The sequence below is a fragment of the Ptychodera flava genome, chromosome 7, assembly GCF_041260155.1.
Source record: "Ptychodera flava strain L36383 chromosome 7, AS_Pfla_20210202, whole genome shotgun sequence".
Classification (NCBI taxonomy): domain Eukaryota; kingdom Metazoa; phylum Hemichordata; class Enteropneusta; family Ptychoderidae; genus Ptychodera; species Ptychodera flava.
The window spans coordinates 7,623,765-7,632,251 of NC_091934.1; the positions used below are offsets into that span (position 1 = coordinate 7,623,765).

Below are 8,487 nucleotides of genomic sequence, written 5' to 3' on the forward strand. Positions count from 1 at the left end.
CATTTTACTACGACAGTCGGTGATCCGAACTTATATTACAAAACTACTGTTTTTATAGTACAATAGTTTATATAATAGTCAAAATAGAAGGCGCTTAAACTTGACCAAAAAGTCGAATTTGTTTAAAAAGGTTTTTAAAAATTTACCCAAATCACCGCGAATATATTCAATTTTAAAAATTTAGGCCATGCAAAAAAGAAACACTGCTTCAAAAGTACACATGTATTTGAAAAAATAGCAAATGTATTAACCTTTACAGGAGGTGTAGGATCCTCCGATTGGTGATGTGTAAAGACTGACAGCAAGTGGCTCTCAATAGGACTTTCGTTGTCTTGAAACTCCCACGAAACACGTAACGTAGAATGCCAAACCTGAAACAAAAGAATGCAGACATGTGAGACGATGAAATATGGTTCATTATTTTATGAAGATACAAAGGCTGATCAGTAAAACAGGCATGGAAAACGTTAGGTTTCACAAGGTCATTAAAACCAACGAGGATGGGTGGATTACTCGAACTTTTGATGCACATTCCCTCTGATGCCACTAAAAGGAGGAGTGTCTAACCTTCGTGCCAGGGAAAATAGAGCCAAGATTGTCCTCTATTTCAGCGGGTTGTACTATAACAGGAGGAGATTCGTCCACGATGATACCATCGGACGACTTTTCAACGAAAAGACCTGCATAAAATGAGATGAATTTATTTTTGCTGTATTTGTTACAGGAGCAATGGGCTTTCGCTAAGATTCAGCTCCCACAAGACTGAATAAAGATAAGCTAGGATATATAAAACATGGTTTATCATCAAGACTATATACCTCGTGCTTCAACTAGTATAGAGTAAGCAAGGTCAGCTGAACATTATATTGCAACAAAACCTATGTCTCTAAGTTTATCGTCTTAATTTATATCAGTTTTCATTTCACAGAAAGAGTAACTGACCTCCTTTGTTGTATGCTCTCACTGTGACATACACACGACTATGTAAAGGAATAGGTTGGAGCAATTTTGAAGTGAAGATCTTCTCCGTCAGATGGAGCTTTGTATTTGCCAATATATCCTCGCCACCAACAGTCGTGCCTGCCCGAACTTCGTAGTGAGACAGTTGAGTGTGAGGATCATGAAAGTTGTACCAGTGTGCCGCCAAGGTTGTTCTGAACAAGGCATGTGAAAGAAATTGAAGTTTGCACGATAATCATAGTGTACGCCATAATACAACGTGAACTAGCAAGGCTATCTTTCGATAATTTCCTTTTGTTTGCCATATGCTTAAAGTATAGCATGATACAGTTGAGATTTCTTCCAGTTTGTTTGGCCTACCTAGACGATTGGAATTGAAGATCCCCATCGTAAATTCCGTCATAAACGTTCCCTGCTACTGGAGGTGAGTTATCCGGTACAATGCCATCTGATGTTACACTTGTACATAATCTTGCCGCATTGCAGGCTGTGACAGTGGTGTAATATCTCGTGCCCGGTTCCAACCACAGATAACTTACATTCATGGCTGAGAAAACAAAAATGCAAACGAAAAGGTAATGAAAAATGTATCACTTTTCTGATTAACTACTCTCAGAGGTTACAAATTGAGACCATTAAGACAAGTACTCCATTCAATGTTTCCTAATTTTGCACAATACATTGCTAACATCGCATGTTATGTGCCACAGTAAGATGTAATCAGACTGATTCATAAATGATGCCATACCTGTGAATAACCCAACACTTTCCTCCGCTAAGACGTCATCACAACCAGGACATGATCCAACAGACCATGAATACCCAGTCAGTCCGGAGTGGGGGTCTTGGAATCCATACCAATGAGCACAAAGCTTATCGAGGCGAAGCTTTTGAGTTGAAAAGGATAATATTGATCAAAAGTTAGTAACTTTGGACAAACTGAAGTATTACCGATGGTCTTGCGAACTTTAACAACCGTTTCATTTATTTTGGTGACCAACCATATCGTATGAATTATTGTTAAAGGACAATATCAGGTGATATTATTGCGTTTTACTCGTAATATTCATTGACATTCTAGCCGGGGTATGCTTCTCATTAGGTCATCTGAATTATAAGATATTAGAAGTCAAATTTGACCAAGAGTTATCCAATTGCAATTCTGTCTTACTATTACACCTCTCCTGGTAGATGCCATTGCATTACCTGATAGTCGTCGTCTTTACCATGATTACAACCGTCATATACGTAACCCCTCCCAGGTGGAGATGCATCTACTAACCAGGCCCAGGATATTGCATACGTGGAAAGACCAGCTCCATTGTACGCCTGTGAATGTACATAGAGTTATTTTAGCATGAATTAGCACGGAAATAGTTGAAAATTCGTACAACTTAGTGTAAAGTTAGGACAGTCGCCTTCACTGAGGTTGTTACTGAAAACGGGGCAAAAGCAAAGAAGGAATTGTGAAAACTTTCCCCATTGCCAATTCCTTACAGTACATTTGTATTTTTTTAAAATGACAACCCTGAGGAAGGATGTCGATGTGTTGCCAAAAATGTGTCCAATTAAGGAACATTCTTGGACAGTACCTTCAAGAGCAATTTTGCTTCAATACCTTTGTATAGTTTTATAATCCCAATCCTCCTTTTTGCAAATGTTTTCAGTTCCCGAACTCTCTGCGTGTGGATTAATCCATTTGCTGTTACACTTCTGCAAGATGTTTACTAGTATTTTTTCGGTTGACGTATCAAGTATCCTGACTACTTTGTATTTCTTTTAATTTACTTAGCATGCTACTGAGTAAATTTCAACGTTACTAACCTTAACCATGACATAATAAACATGCCCTTCGAGGAGGTTTAAGTCATTCTCTTCTCCCTGCAATGTGATTTGCTCTTGGGTGGTTGACGTACATGGAAACACATTTGCATACCCAGGTTTTGATCCGATGCACCACTCATAGTACATGATACCTGAAAGGTACGTTTGTCATCACCAATTTCCTTATTTTAATATTTTGACAAGTGTTCATAATCATTGTCAAATAATAATATAATACATCGAACGTTCTAAGAAGTACTCACCACTTTCTTCATCCGAAAACACATTTTTCCATTTCGCTTCTATGAAAGACGTAGACGTGATGAACGGCCCGCCAACATCGATACCCATTTCGGATTTTACTGGAGGCGATGTATCAACAGTGACTCCATCGGAAACCACGTCGGTAAACAATCCAACGAAGTCAATAGCTGTCAATTTATAATTGTCAAAATGTCATTCCTCATCGTTCAACGAATAGAAAACTGAGAATCACCACAGTCAGAAAATCAATAAATCAAGAAAAAAAACTATAAGAAATCGCGAAGATATAAATCAGTATGATGGAGTAAATTGCAGACAACTATTGCTGACTAACAGTATGTTTCGAAATAAATGAGGACACTTTATTTATTTAGTTGCACTGGTCGTATTGAAATTGTCCAAACGCTATTAAAATTCAATGAATAGTCACCCACGATTGTATTAACGTTGACAAAGTACCGACAACATACCTCTAACGGTCGCATAGTAGGTTTGACCTCCGCTTAGACTTAGATTATATACATTGACCCAGTTTGTTACACCGACAGATTGGAAATCTTGGACATCAACTCCACCAGGAGAAGTACCTGAGACAATTTTCAGCAAAATATTGTAAATTATACCAAAGCCCTTAAAAACATTTCACGCTAAAATAAAAAGCATCGTTACAACAATTTGTATTCATTTGCACTGTACAATTGTCACACAGTATTATGGCGTTATAAGAACAAAGATCTATTTTATGGTCTTGATGGTCTTGAACGTATCTACTTACCAATAGCAACCTCGTATCTTCTAATTCCTGATGAATGTGAAGTCTTCCCATGTTCCTCAACGTCGTAAAAGCCATTCCAACTTACGATAAAATCTGTAGCTGATGCCTTTAAACAAATATTAGTGAAACTCAATGAGTTTTTAATGAAAGAACGAGAAGTTAACACTTTTTTAAAAGTCATTACAATGCGCGCTACATTTGTTATTCAGATTCCCCTTCCTATTAAAGTACACGTGTGCAATACTTGAGAAATTCACACCAAAACCTATCTTTGTTTGGTTATAGAGAAGATAAAGGTCTGTTTTACCTGATAAAGTTGTTTGTGCCAACCGATCCATGTTTGTCCGGCTTCCGGCGGCGTGTGATCAGCAACGATTCCATTTGAACATTCAGACACTTCAGGGAGTAGAGTTGCTATATTTCCGTACACCTTTGTTGTCTCATTTGCATGTATACAGATATGGTATCGCCATCCGTGCTTTAAATCAAGATTCCCAACGTTTACAAAATTGACCTATTGAAGGAGAAAAAAATTGATACCGAAAATTACAACACACCATCCCTAAATATTAAGGGTAGTGAATTAGTATAGATATTAGTGGAATACGGTACTCACGTCTGAAAATCCACAAGCAAGAATTTCTGGAGAAGAGCATTCGTATGTATCAAAGTCAAGGCCGTTCGATTGGCGACGATATGGTTGGTAATTCTGCGTTTGGTCAGATATAACTTTCCAACAAAAGTGGCTGTGTTCCAATGTTGGCCAGACAGCTGACAACGTATGATGTGATCTCGTGTACTCTCTGTCAGATTCCTTCCAAATATCATTGTCGTCGACATAAACATCACTACGGAGGAAAAAAAGCGAGGTTTCCATCGATTTGTTGTTTTTACATTTTTTTCCTTTCAGATATACATCCAAATATATATAGAGCTAAGACATCAAGTCGCCTTGATTACAAAAGTCAAGTTCGACATATTTTACTACAAATTCGCAAGATTTACATCTAGCTGTCTTTTTTAATGTTTACCTGACATCATCAGTTGCATCATCGTAGTCACCTACAGCGTCGATCACTTTATTTGTGTGCACAGCACCGGAGTTCAATGACCTGCAGTCATTGATATCTTCATATATAGTCGTATGAAGTCCAGCTTTGTTGTATCCACGTAAGCCAAGGCGAACACATTGAGTAAAGTCGATAGGAAAAGGCGTTCGTACAACGTGACTGATCTGCAAAAGATTCAAAAGAGATGTTGAATATATAGTTATAACGTTTACGTAGCAGAGCTTTTCGGAACGTTGTGTCAAACATTATCTGTGTAAACTTTCAAAGGTAAAGCTAGATTGTAATTGAAACAACGTATTATTGATTGGCAACTTTGGAGTTCAATTGGTTAATTAACACAACGTTGTCGATTTAAGTCGTTGTTTTATGAACTTTAAATTGCGGTGAATTATATTCATCTTTCGCTCGAATATGTCAATGCCGTAGAAATGCAATATGGTGATTTAATTTCTATATCACAGGCTCCTGTTGGCAACTTGTTAATTGATGTCGTCATGGCTGATGCAATAAAATATATGTTTTGTATTCTTTATAACACATCACATAACGCACTAATCAATCTTATCACGTAATAAGAGCACGAAATGATCAAAACCTAAATAACTGAGCTGGGTTTTTGGTAGTCTTAAAATGCAACTACAACTCAAAATTGCTTCGACCATATTTTGCATGTTAATTCCGTACCTTCGTAACAGAGAACAATTCTTAAGGCACATCACTCAAACAATACCAATATGTATCTTTAAAACTAGAACTTGTTGATGAAATCTGCAATGTTTTGCGAGGCGATTAATCATAAAAAAGATAGGTCTCATACTGTAGGTACCACAGGCATATCTGTACCACTGCTAAAACTACCGTAATGCAATGAAATTACCTGACCAGAATGTAATGTTACGTTGATACGCTGCCATGGAATCAACACATCATTATGTACTTCATCCCGTTCGATGGAAGTTACAGCCACACTCCATTCGTAGTAATCCATAGGTTGTCCTGAATCATCCTGTAGTTCCCCTTGCTTAAAGGTATTCCATGTAATACTTATTGTGTCTGTTAGACTGTGCGACGGACAATATATATGAATTGAAAGTTTGAAGATCTCACGCATACTCTTGTATGGCAACTAAAGCAGTGTTACTGGCTAAGCTACTTGTCGTCAACTAAAAATTCTGATAACGTGACAATTTGTATTGGCAAAAAGGCATACAAACAACTAAACTCATAAAGAAAGGACGAAAACGTTTGGATTACTAAAGTTCACATTTTCGTACATTAGCTTGAAGACAAAGAACCAAATACAGAAAATGATGACACTATAGTAAAGCAGAGAAAAACAGAATCGTATTAAAACAGTGTCTTCAAGAAAGAAAGATGTTTAATAAATGCACTTACTTGGAGAATGTGATTTGTTGAATGCCTCTAGGCAGAGGTGGATAAGGTGTTACCCAGAATCCATTGCTCGCAACAGCTTTAAAGCAGCCTCCCGAAAAACAAAATTTTACGAGGGCACGATACTTTTGTCCGGGGAGTAATAATATATCTGCTTGGTGAAAGAACTTGGCGTTTTGAAGCCTGATATAAGGTGTTACCGAATCCCATAAAATAGAGGAACTAGAAGAAGCATTGAAAATAAAAATTAGCATGACATACCGAAATGCACGTGACTTGGTTAAGTTGTTACCACTTGGGCTGGCACCATTGGATGTGCAGCCTTTAATTATGCATTGTGTGGAAAACTTCATTTCTTGCCTTTTAAGAATGTATGTTTAGCATGTTTGGTCAACAATAGTGAAATTAGCAGTCCTTCACAAAAAATAATGTCACAAAAACAATGCTATAGAATGATGGAATTCAATGAAATTGTAACAGCGCTTCTGGCTTACATTAAAAAACTTTTACATTGACAAGAGTATCACCAAGCTTCGGGGTTACTACCTCCATTAAATGTTTCATGAAGATGAACCTGAGTCTCAGTTTAGTCGTTCTATTAGTTTACACGTTATTGAGTTCAGTAGTACACGCATGTATTATGCTTGACAAGATGGTATAACGCAAAGTATGAAATTGTGACAATTATATAAAAGAAGCCGTCTGCAAACTCTTTTATATGTGAATGTTCACCGAAGGTCGGCTATGTGTATGTGCAATTTGTAATTAGTCGATGACCCTAAAGTTTGAACAAGGAAACCATTAATTTTAAGTCATAGTATACCTGTTAATAATCTGTTTTCTCTGTAGTGACCACTCAACAAAGGATACATAGTGAGCCAGTTGGTCTGGTATCATCCAGTGCGTATAGACAGTGCTTGTAGAAGGTTGAAAATCAACGTCATCAACGCAAAGATGGTCTCGTCTATCATAATCGTGATGTAAACCATTTCCAGTCATAGCATCTATGAAATTATTTTGGTTAATATAAAAATGACACGTTTTAAAGTCCAAGTAACCACCTATACACCTTTTCCATATATCAACTACAGCTCATTATTGTCTGCTGCTGAAACTCATAAGAAAACATATCGCCCACCTTGGCAAGACAGCCTACATGTATCTGATAAGCATTGTTATTGTTTAAAAAGTGAACTTTCGTTTGTCATCAGAATTTATTTGTCAACAATAATGCAGGTCTCACATGTACAGGCTACGGTATGCTTTGGAAGTAGACCAACAAAGGTGATGTGAAAATATAGTTAATGCATTTTAAATTTAATCTGTTCTGGGTTCAACTATCAATTAATGGTTGTTAAACGAGAGTTCTGTTAAAATGAAACCATATCGCTACTACCTTTGTTTTGTTTACACCCTGGTCCATCATAAACATGAGAATCCGTCAAAACGTCACCGTTTGACAGTATGGTTACACCATCAGATGATGACGTCACTGAACCGACCTCCGTTGAAGCCCTAACAAGCACATAGTACGTCTGAAGTTCCAGAAGAGAACAAATACATTGAAAGTCAAACGAGTGTGACAGTAACATGCCACAAAACATATCTGCCGTCGTTAAAAGTTCACTCTCATTTATTTTAAAACGTATTGTGAGAACGTGAATATTTAAAATTTCCATTCTTACTGTTCAGGCTGAGAAGTTTACCTACGCGATTAGTCATAAAGGCACAGCTTCGATATATTTTTTCTATCGAATATATCGCACATGCATCAAAAATTCCAGAATTAGTTCAAAGTAAATAGATAATAGATCTCACCTGGTATTTGACTAAAGATAAGCCTGTGAAGGAGTAGGACGATATATCGGAACCTACGATGTGGAATGAAATGATGTCATCCAAATCTGATCGTGTGCCCAGTGCCAATTCGTAGTTTATTATTTGATGAGGATGTGAGAATCCACTCCATCGACAATGTAAGCTACTGTCATCCACCTGGAAGTCTATATCTTCTTGTATCTGTGAAGAAATTAAATAGAGATTTTGATCAACGTTTGAAAAGTGTCTGTAAAGATCGCGACAGATCTTTTCAAAGGTCATCTTGAAAGATTTATGAAAGACATGCTACAATAAAGAAGATGTTCCTATTCAAAATTCCTTTCGTGTTTATTCATATCATATATATTATATCCAAAAAGTATA

The 8,487-nt window shown here is 37.0% G+C and overlaps 1 long non-coding RNA gene across 1 annotated transcript; it reads right to left on the reverse strand.

Moving 5' to 3' along the window:
* Window positions 1-957: 957 nt before the first annotated feature.
* LOC139136100 (uncharacterized) lies at window positions 958-1,838 on the reverse strand. Its single transcript, XR_011553102.1, has 3 exons — window positions 1,709-1,838; window positions 1,321-1,507; window positions 958-1,154 (listed from the first exon to the last, which is right to left on the reverse strand). It is a non-coding gene; the product is annotated as an uncharacterized lncRNA (long non-coding RNA).
* Window positions 1,839-8,487: the final 6,649 nt, after the last annotated feature.